Source organism: Cryptomeria japonica, unplaced genomic scaffold, assembly GCF_030272615.1.
Source record: "Cryptomeria japonica unplaced genomic scaffold, Sugi_1.0 HiC_scaffold_513, whole genome shotgun sequence".
In the NCBI taxonomy this organism is placed as follows: domain Eukaryota; kingdom Viridiplantae; phylum Streptophyta; class Pinopsida; order Cupressales; family Cupressaceae; genus Cryptomeria; species Cryptomeria japonica.
The window spans coordinates 61,160-73,356 of NW_026729327.1; the positions used below are offsets into that span (position 1 = coordinate 61,160).

A 12,197-nucleotide genomic window follows, 5' to 3' on the forward strand; every position below is an offset into this window, starting at 1 on the left:
ACTCTATATTTATCATTGAATGACAAATCTATATTTATAGTGTACTTTTTTATTTTAGTACCATGAAGTCCATGCTTTTCATACCACTACTATCCACACTAATAAACCATCAATACACTAGTAAAGCAGTGTGGTCAACTTAAGAGGAAAGTCGATACTATGTTTGTAGCTTCCTAATAATTTGGTTACCCTTAGTTCCATCAATCTATTGGATTCCTCTATGAGATTCATTTATAATTAATAATCCTTTTATATAATCATGATAATCATGATTCCTGTATGAGATTCATTTATAATTAATAAGTTGATACTTGTGTGAACTCTTTTAAATATTTAATCATGATAATTGTTTTAACATTGTATTTGTCTACATTTGATACAATTTTGGTTTCATAAACAATACTGTATTAGTTATCTTATTCTTAATGTTATTTTGTGCACATTGAATTATAAACTGTTGCACTATAAGATGATCAATCATAATGTTAATATATAAAGTCATAAATAGATCACATAACAAGTCATAAATAAAAAGTCCTCTATACAATCACATAACAATTCCTGATGACATAATAACAAGTCTTGAAATAACAATTTATTAAGGAAATGACATTAAAACAAGTCCAAATAACATAATAATAAAACAAGCTATCAAATATATAATCACTAGAGTGTGCCAAATCACATAACATGACCTGATATCATAATAGCAAGGAAATGAAATAATAAAAAGTCCTATATATAATCACATAACACATAACAACAAGTCCTATATATAATCACATAATAACAAGTCTCGTGATAACATAACAAGTGTCACCATAAAAAGTACACAATACAATAACATGACATGATCTAAAATATACAATCTAAGAACTCCCGTGCATCTCATCTGCAGTCCTCTTCCCTCCACGTGAAGGTGGCTGAGATGAATCATCCTGTTGCATGTGGTCTTGAGATGCACCATCCTGTGTCTGTGCAATATCAGTGTCTCCACCCTCCTGTGCAGTATCAGTGACTACAACAAATGTAAAGCATGAATCAAAATTGTATATATACATAAATTATAAAGTATATATATATAGACTACAAGATTATCACAGAAAAGTATACATGTGATGCAGGCAAAGTAACTGATGGTCGAAGGCATACATGTGATGCACCATCAAACAATCCAGAAGCCTACAATTGCAAAAAATAATGAACATGAATCAAAGTTGTACTTAAATTAGTAAGCATGTAAACACTTCAAATTAATGGATGAAAAACATACTAGTGGTATATGAGGCTGAGCCTCAGTGGTCCATGGGTCACGTGAAGAACTACCCACCTCAGTGCTACATGAAGCACCCTACAAAATTGAAAAAACGTATCATATGTAAATCATTACATTAAAAAATTTATTGTTTATTTTAAATTTACATATCAATACAATGTATCTAGATGAAAGTGCATACTATAAATGGGGCACCAACATCTCTAGGTATTGAGGTAACATGCTGTTAGTTCCTCAATGATGTGGTATGATCCATCCTCTGTTCAGAAAAAATTGACTCATGTTATGGTTCATATGTGTATATATAAGAAATTTAATATTGCACTGTAAATTATACAAATAAATTTGTACCTCTATAGGCTGATCATATGGGGTCATAAGGGGCCACACATGTGTTAGAAGACCATATGACCCCTTAGGACACCATATGACCCATGAGGACATCATAGTGTACTAAGGAGTCACATGGTGTCATAAGGAATCATGTTGTGTACTAGGATGTTAAAAGGTGTCATATGGGGTCATAAGGGGCAACACATATGCTATAACACCATATGATCCATTAGGGCACCATATGACCTATTAGGCCATCATATTTTCCTAAGGGGTCATAAGGTGTCCTAAGGAGTCATATGGTGTCCTAAGGAGTCATATAGGGTCCTAAGGGTCCACACATGTGTTAGAACACCATATGACCCCATAGGAGACCATATGGACATCAAATGGTCCTAAGGGGTCATATGGTGTTGTGAGCGGTCATATGGTGTCCTAAGGGGTCATATGGTGTTGTTATAGGACATATGGGGTCCTAAGGGGCCACACATGTGTTAGAAGACCACATGACCCATTAAAACATAATATTGTCCTAAGGGGGCATATGGTGTCATAAGGGATCGTGTCTAGTACTGGGATGTTAAAAGGGGTCATATGGTATCGTTAGGAGTCATATGAGGTCCTAAGGGGCCACACATGTGTAATAAGACCATGTGACCCCTTAGGATACCATATGACCCATTAGGACATCATATTGTCCTAATGGGTCATATGGTGTCGTAAGGGGTCATGTCAAGTACTAGGATCTTCAAAGGAGTCACATGGTGTCCTAAGGGGTCATATGGTGTTCCAAGGGGTAATATGGTGTCATTGGGAGTCATATGGGATCCTAAGGGGGGCATACATGTGTTAGAAGACCATATGACCCCTTAGGACACCATCTAACCCATCAGGACATTATATTGTCCTAGGGGGTCATATGGTGTCCTAAGGGGTCATTTGGGGTCATTAGGGGTTATATGGGGTTGTAAGGGGCCACACATCTGTTAGAACATCTGTGAGGGGTCATCAGGGTTCCCAAGGGGCCACACATGTGTTAGAAGACCATATGACTCATTAAGACACCATATGACCCCTTAGGACACCATATGACCCATTAGGACATCATATTATCCTAAGGGGCCATATGGTGTCATAACGGGTCATGTCGAGTACTAGGATGTTAAAAGGGGTCATATGGTATCCTAAGGGATCATATGGTGTCCTAAGGGGTCATATGGTGTCGTTAGGGGTCCTAAGGAGCCACAGATATGTTAGAACACCATATGACCCCTTAGGACAACATATGACCCATTAGGACATCAGATTGTCATAAGGGGTCATATGTAAGAGGCCGCACATATGTTAGAACACCATATGGACATCATATGGTCCTAAGAGATCATATTGTATCATGAGGAGTCATATGATGTCCTAAGGGGTCATATGGTACGGTTAGGGGTCATATGGGGTCTTGATGGGCTACAGATGTATTAGAAGACTATATGACCCCTTAGGACACCAGATGAACCCTTAGGACACCATATGACCCCTTTAGACACCATATGACCCATTAGAACATCATATTATTGTAAGTTTTCATATGGTGTCATAAGGGGTCATGTTATGTAGTAGGATGTTAAAAGGGGTCATATGATATCCTAAAGGGTCATATGTTGCCTTGAGGGATCATATGGTGTTGTTAGGGTTCATATGGGGTCCTAATGGGGCACAAATGTTATAGAACACCATATGAATCCTTAGGACGGTGTCTTCCTCCCTCTCTCTCTCTCTCTCTCTCTCTCTCTCCCACACAATAACCCTCTCTTTCTCCAACCTCTCTTTGCCTCTCCCTTTGTTGATACTTACCCCTCTCTACTCTCCTCCTACACCCTAATTATCCTCATCTCTCTCTCTCTCTCTCTCTCTCTCTCTCTCTCTCTCTCTCTCTCTCTCTCTTCCACCAAATAACCCTCTCTTTCTCTAACCTCTTTTTCCCTCTCCCTTTGTTGATACTTCCCTCTTCCCCCTACCCCCTCTTTCTCTTTGTCTCTCCATGTCTCTCTCTCCATGTCTCTCTCCATCTCTCCCACTTACAGTCTCTATCGCTCTCCCATATCTCCCCCCTCCCCCTTCCTCCTTAGCAATAAAATTCATAGGGGAAAGATACTCCACACACCTCATCAAGAACTAAGATCCAAATATAGATAACACAAAAACGTATAAATTAGAAAGATAATCAAGATCCATTACCAATAGGGAGAGAGATCTACACATAGATTAAAATAGAGCTAGATAGGGAGATACAAATAAAGAGAGGATCATAAGGATAAAGAGAGGTAGAGGAGATACATATATAGAGAGGGAGAGCAAGAGATTTATAAAGATAAAGATTCAAATAAGGAGAGATATAAGGGTCAAGAGTGATGAAGAGATAAAGAGAGGGAGAGATAGAAGGAGAAATAGAGAGAGATAGACACACTTAGAAAATAGATAGATACATAAATAGAGACATATATTAAAGACTATGAATAGAGAGGGAGAAAAAATAAAGGAAAAGGATGGATAGAAAGAGATAAACATATCTACAGATTGAAAAGGAGAGAGGAAGATATATATGAAAATGAAGATAAAGGGAGAGGGAGATGAATGGATATATAGAAAGAGAGAGGCAAAGACAAAGATAAATATATAAAGAGATAGAGAAAAATGGATAGAGAGGGGTAAAGAGAGTGAGATACAAAAAGGAAGAGATAGAGAGATATAAAGGAAGAGGAATATCAATAGAGAGTGATAAAGAGAGATAGATAAATTATAGATAGGGATAGATAGAGAGGGGGAGAGAAAGAGGGAGATATAGAGAGATATATAGGGGCTATAGAGAAGGATGGAGGAAGAGAGCCAAAGATATATAAAGAGGGAGTAAATAAAGATATAAAGGTAGAGAAAGGGAAATATACTTAGAGATGGTGATAGAGGAAGAGAGGGAGAGGTAGATTAATCATGTATAGAGGTATATATATAAATATAGAGGGATGTGTAGAAAGAGAGATTCATAGTAAAAGAGACAGAGATGTGAAGATGGATATAGAGATAGATATGGATAGAAAGTGATAGAGAGATTAAGACAAATGGAGTGAATAAGTGAGATTTAGAAATCTAATGAGCTATAAATATACATGAAGATAGATCTATAGGGAAATAGAGATAGAGGGGACAAGAGAGAGAGAGAGAAAGGAGGTGAGAGAGGCAAGTAATAAATATGTATAGGTAGGATAAGGTAAATGAGGGAGATAAATAGAGAGAAGAGAGATTAGTAGAGAGATATAGAAATAAGGAGTGACAAGGATGGAGTGGGAGAGGGATAGGAATAGAAAGATGGAGACATATGCAGAGATGGATGTAACTTTGGAATTTATTTATCTAGATGGGATGAGAAAATAAGTGAGATAAGTAGAGAAGGAAGAGATAGATAAAAGATATTCATAGAAGTATAGATAGACAAGTGATAGATAAAGGAAGTGATAGGAAGAAAAAAAGGAGATTTTGTATGCAAAACTTGTGAGTATTTAAAGTTTTAAAAATGAAGGATTAACTTTAAATGATTATAATTAATTTTTGGTATATAATATAATAAAATTACCTTATCAATTTGATAGTCTCTGAATTAACTTTTCAATGCCTATAAAAGATTGAAATTTTGATAAGAAATGCAAAAGTTATGCCCATTTTACTAAAGTATACTTTTTATGTTGAGCAAAACGGATATCCGATTTGGTTTCCAAAATAGATATCCGATTTGAAAAAACATGACATCACAAATTGGATATCCATTAATATTAGATATTCGTTATTAACGGATATTCAATTTAGTTTGGTATTACAAAACCAAATTCAAATTTTGGCCAACCCAAACAAAAAGTCAAAACGGATCTTGGCGTGTTTGGCAAAGTTTAAAACACGTTTTTTTTCGCCATTGCCACTTTTTGGACCCCCATGATCTTGCACATGTAACCTAATCAACCACTTAATTTTAATATTTAAATTTGAAATTGTATCCAAGATTGCAATTTTGAATTTGAGGTAGCTCTAAAATGATAAATTAAAAATTTAAGCACAGGAAGAGGCAAAGGAAGGTTCTGACAACTGAGGAGATTGCAACAAATAGGGAGAAGGAGGCAATGCATCAATGAGAGAGAAGATCAAGAATGAGACAAGGAGCTTCAAGTTCCATAATCATTTTAGAAGAGGAGAACATCAATGAGACCATAAATGCTAATGGAGGAAACATGATAGAACCATTTAATTCAGGTGCATCTTCTAATCCATTATTGGATACATGTATGTCTTCACAGCCCTATGTTTTTTCTCATGAAGAAATTGGTGATTTAGTAGAAGCAGGTTACTTATTAAATGAAATTCTAATTCAAAATTGAACCCCAAATGAAATTAGAAGTCAAGTTGAAAGTGAAATTGAAATCCAAATTGAAACCCCAAATGAAACTAGATCTCAACTTGAAACTGAAATTGAAACCTAATTTGAAACTCCAAATGAAATTGAAAATCCACCTACAACTAAAACCAATAATGTGTATGTAGACATGGAAACACCAATTGAAAATGAAACATGTTTGATGATAATCAAATGAATGAAAATTTTGAAATTAAAAGTGATGTACTAGACAACCTTCCTGGCTTGGTTTCATGGAGATAGATTAGGACACATGCAAATAGATTGTTTAGACATTTTTTTTATAATAAGAAATTTGGGTTTTAATGTCAATTAATGGTACAACTAATTAAAATGACTAAAATGCAAAAAGTGATGAAGAAGTTAGGCTTTTATGTCAAACCCAAGAAGAAGGAGGAGTCTTTAAAACAAGTTGTATCGACTGTTTCTAGCGCCTTTGATACAATTGGAAAGAAAAGTCATTCTAAAGATAAAAATGCAGTAGGACTGGCAATAACAACAACTTTAGTAAGCCAAACAACTTCTAATAAAAGAATGATGAGTAACATAAGTGGATATCTTAATATTCATCACAAGACTTTGTCAAGAGCTGTAAAAAGAAGAGTTAACTTTGAAAGTGATCTAGCAAACAAATTGTGGACTTTTAGTGGTAGACTACCAAGGTCTTATATGAAACTTACTGGTGAAGTCAAAAATTTGATCGAAAAATTCTGGCACGATAATACGAGTGTATCACCTAATGTTAGAGATGTTCTTAAATTAAGAGTTGGGTCAAAAATTCATGATCCACATCCAAAACACCTATTGGACATGACTCAAACTGAATTGTATAAAAAAAATTTGGATGATAAGGTGTTGACTATTAGCATTTGTCAAAGGTCTTTTGAAAAGTGTAAACCTTGGTATGTTCGAATTAACAAGGAAAGAGTCACATGTTGTTGCAAAACTCATGTTCAATTTTGCTACCATTATGATGTATTTTGATATATACATGTTACCATGCATAGTAATGGAATGTTCCAAGAATGTGGTATAAATATACCACCTGAAACTATAAAGGAGTTTATTTCAAGTTTGTTTTGCAACCCACTAAATGAACAAAATTTTCTTTTCAATATATGTGTTTCTAGTGTATGTGATATATGTGACAATCTTGCATTGTTGGATGAATGTTTGCATGAAAATATTTCAAATGATTTTGGACAACAATTAATTGATGTTAAAAGATTTAAAACTATTGAGGATCCAATCACTACAAAAGTTAGTGTTCATGCATTTATGAATGAATTCAAGAGTAACATCATACCTAAATATGTTAAACACACTCAAAATACTAGATGGATCGATGGTCAGTTTCGAATATGTAAGGATACATTTCCTATTGGTAGTATACTTTCGGTTGTTGAATTTGCAGAGAACTACACGCTTGCACCACAAGATGAGGTAAAATCACAATACTACAATTCAGTGCACGTATCAATTTTTGTCCATATTGTCTATAGGCATGCACTAGATAGTACACAAGAGGATCACAAAATTTTGAGAGAGTACCATTTCTATATGAGTGATAATAAATTACACTCATCTGAGTTTGTCCAGTTTTGCTTCAAGACCTTTTTTCAGAATTTGAGGGAGAGAGAAATTCAGATGACACAACATCTAATATGGTCTGATAATTGCACAGGGCAACTCAAGAATGCTAGAATGTTTTATTGGTTGAGTAGGATTCATAAAAAAACTAATATTGAACACATTTTGAGTTTTTTTGAGGCTGGACACAGGAAAGGAGAACATGAGGGTGCCGGTGCATGTGTTAAGAGAGCCCTTTGCAGAGAGCAACTCAAATTCGAGGAAAAGGCTAAATTTAAAAATGCAAGTGCAATTGTGGATTGGTGTAGTGCAAATTTATCCACAGGATCAAGTCAGAACTCTACAATTAGACATTTCTCCTGGCTAGTTAAAGAGGAGAATATCCTTCCAAGATATGATTGTGATACAATAAATGGGTCAGCTAGATGACATTCATTTAAGAGTTCTAATTCTAACACTTGGACTATATGGACTAGAGAGCTTGCATGTTTTTGTCAATTTTGTGTTGCAGGTGAATGAGAAGAATGTGAGAATACGAAATGGGTCGAAGAATGGCAACACAAATCCTTAACACCTACTGAGACACAATATGAAGATGTTAGAAGAAATCAAGACCCCAATCATGCATTTGCATCAGAAGATTATGATTGTGTTTTAGACCTCATACAACCTGGTAATTTAATTCAATTTATTGTTTATAACTTTAAATTATATATTTTTATGTATTGTCATATAATTTATGATTACATATTTTAATTATAAATTCTAAAAAGTTTTATTTCTACACATTGTACTAAATTTGTTTTATAGGACATGTGTATGCTGTTGTTGCACTTGAGGATAATGATGAGCAGGTTCAGTATTGGCTAGCTAGATGTATAGAACCTAAGAAAAAGTTGATATGTGATCAAGTAGATGATGATGGTTTTCAGTATCCAGTTGGGTTTGTTGTGGTGGTTGGTACATGGCTATGCAAATACTTAATAAGAAGGAATGACTTACTAGCTTATGAAGACTACCAATCAGAAAAGAAGATTATACACTATTCTCATTTGGTGGTGGCAACAAACATCAAATTAGAAAGATACAAAGGTAGACCTACTAATAAGTTATTGTGGACACTTTCAGTAGAAGAGCATGAGGCAATCATAAACGCATTGCAGAAGAGAGATGATGCAGATGGTACATTAGGTTGAATCAAATTTATATGCATGTAAGTTTGTGTTACTTGTGTGAACTCTTTTATATTTAATCATGATAATTGTTTTTCTTTGTCCCTTTAACATTTTATTTATCTACATTTGATACAATTTTGGTTTCATAAACAACATTGTATTAGTTATCTTCTTCTTAATGTTATTTTGTGAAGATTGTAATTGTGTTACAATTGAATTCTAATTTTTTATGATATATTTATTTTATTGTAATCTCTTCATAGATTAATTATAAGTTCAAAGATAGAATTATGTCTTAAATATGACCTGACTCTATATTTATCATTGAATGACAAATCTATATTTATAGTGTACTTTTTTATTTTAGTACCATGAAGTCCATGCTTTTCATACCACTACTATCCACACTAATAAACCATCAATACACTAGTAAAGCAGTGTGGTCAACTTAAGAGGAAAGTCGATACTATGTTTGTAGCTTCCTAATAATTTGGTTACCCTTAGTTCCATCAATCTATTGGATTCCTCTATGAGATTCATTTATAATTAATAATCCTTTTATATAATCATGATAATCATGATTCCTGTATGAGATTCATTTATAATTAATAAGTTGATACTTGTGTGAACTCTTTTAAATATTTAATCATGATAATTGTTTTAACATTGTATTTGTCTACATTTGATACAATTTTGGTTTCATAAACAATACTGTATTAGTTATCTTATTCTTAATGTTATTTTGTGCACATTGAATTATAAACTGTTGCACTATAAGATGATCAATCATAATGTTAATATATAAAGTCATAAATAGATCACATAACAAGTCATAAATAAAAAGTCCTCTATACAATCACATAACAATTCCTGATGACATAATAACAAGTCTTGAAATAACAATTTAATAAGGAAATGACATTAAAACAAGTCCAAATAACATAATAACAAAACAATCTATCAAATATATAATCACTAGAGTGTGCCAAATCACATAACATGACCTGATATCATAATAGCAAGGAAATGAAATAATAAAAAGTCCTATATATAATCACATAACACATAACAACAAGTCCTATATATAATCACATAATAACAAGTCTCGTGATAACATAACAAGTGTCACCATAAAAAGTACACAATACAATAACATGACATGATCTAAAATATACAATCTAAGAACTCCCGTGCATCTCATCTGCAGTCCTCTTCCCTCCACGTGAAGGTGGCTGAGATGAATCATCTTGTTGCATGTGGTCTTGAGATGCACCATCCTGTGTCTGTGCAATATCAGTGTCTCCACCCTCCTGTGCAGTATTAGTGACTCCACCCTCTTGTGCAGCATCAGTGTCTGCACCCTCCTGTACATTATTAAAAGATTTTACATGAGAAGAAGTTACTTGCATAATTCACTTATAAAGTAATTAAATACTAAAAAATTTAAAATAAATTACCATACGACCGTGCTCTACAATGCCCTCACTGGTACGTGGAGGTCCACTATCATGAACAAGAAAAGTGGTTGTAGCCAAGTCCTACAAAAAAAAACATTGTACATCAATTTTGATAATCCCTATAAAAGCCAAGTCCACAGTATAAACAAATTAGAAAATATTTTTGTAATCATCATGCCTCAAATGATAATGTCGATGGTTGCATCTGGCTCAACCCCACAGCCGTACCAATATTGGTAGTGGTGTGGACCTGAACAACAAATGTAAAGCATGAATCAAAATTGTATATATACATAAATTATAAAGTATATATATATAGACTACAAGATTATCACAGAAAAGTATACATGTGATGCAGGCAAAGTAACTGATGGTCGAAGGCGTACATGTGATGCACCATCAAACAATCCAGAAGCCTACAATTGCAAAAAATAACGAACATGAATCAAAGTTGTACTTAAATTAGTAAGCATGTAAACACTTCAAATTAATGGATGAAAAACATACTAGTGGTATATGAGGCTGAGCCTCAGTGGTCCATGGGTCACGTGAAGAACTACCCACCTCAGTGCTACATGAAGCACCCTACAAAATTGAAAAAACATATCATATGTAAATCATTACATTAAAAAATTTATTGTTTATTTGAAATTTACATATCAATACAATGTATCTAGATGAAAGTGCATACTGTAAATGGGGCACCAACATCTCTAGGTATTGAGGTAACATGTTGTCAGTTCCTCAATGATGTGGTATGATCCATCCTCTGTTCAGAAAAAATTGACTCATGTTATGGTTCATATGTGTATATATAAGGAATTTAATATTGCACTGTAAATTATACAAATAAATTTGTACCTCTATAGGCTAATCATCGTTTGCCCATAGGAGATCAACATGCGAAGAGATGACATCAACATGTGCAACCTCCTCGATATCATCATAACCACCATGGGCATCATCAACATCATCAAAATCACCATCTCCTCTAGGGGTAGCCTCACTCTATGGACCCCTACATACATCCCCACAGCTCGTGCAAACATGTGCTAAGCAGGGGGCAGCCCTCACCTCCTGCAACTACTATACCAAATTGCCCGATAGGGCACTCAATGAACCTAGAGCAGAATCCACTGCTCGATGATGGGCAGGTGCTGGAACAATTGGTGATGGAAGAGGAACCAATGGATCATCGCGCACATGGTTTCTAACCCTATCACTCAATTTTGCTCCTAGCCTATCCTGGGGCATGCCTCTCCCAACCCCGTGAAAGGATCTAATATCAAAGTAATTGGGCTTTTTGGCCAATTAAAATTCTGCCCATAATTTCTTCAAAAAATACATCGGGAACTCATGATTGGAGTGTGGTGGATGGTCAAAGACCATCCACCATCGCTCCCAAAAGTGGGTAGCAATGCCCGGGTTCCTACACCATCGAATAGAGATCCGTGGCTTCTTTGGATCTATCTCTTCACCCGTCTTAGGGTTCACAAAATATTTTTTCGAATCTTTCTTTGTTATTTTGAAGTCATTAACTTGTTTGTATGTGAGGCCATCAGCATAAAATGCATGCAATCCCTCACGCCAACTACAATAGCTATCTAGCTTGCTATCTAATGCCTACATAGACTGTACAATGTCTTGCATACTATCTACAAGGTGTAACAACTAAGGAGGTGGATGAGGCTCATGCCTAATAGTATGAATATCTCTAATCAAAGCATCGATATTTGTCCTAATTGTTTGTCTCAATTGATCGAGTGGAGGTGGAGGTGGAGGTGGTACTAGACCTAATAGCTCATCTATCTCAAACTCATCCATCATGTGAAAATAATTTGCATATATATACAAACATGAAAATTTACAATTACAACTACAATTACAAACATGAAAATTTACAAACTTGAAAATTT

At 34.7% G+C, this 12,197-nt stretch overlaps 1 long non-coding RNA gene across 1 annotated transcript; it reads right to left on the reverse strand.

The window, feature by feature from the left end:
- Positions 1-10,458: 10,458 nt before the first annotated feature.
- On the reverse strand, positions 10,459-10,867 carry LOC131036348 (uncharacterized). Its single transcript, XR_009104084.2, has 3 exons — positions 10,789-10,867; positions 10,629-10,697; positions 10,459-10,531 (listed from the first exon to the last, which is right to left on the reverse strand). It is a non-coding gene; the product is annotated as an uncharacterized LOC131036348 (long non-coding RNA).
- Between the last annotated feature and the right edge of the window lie 1,330 nt (positions 10,868-12,197).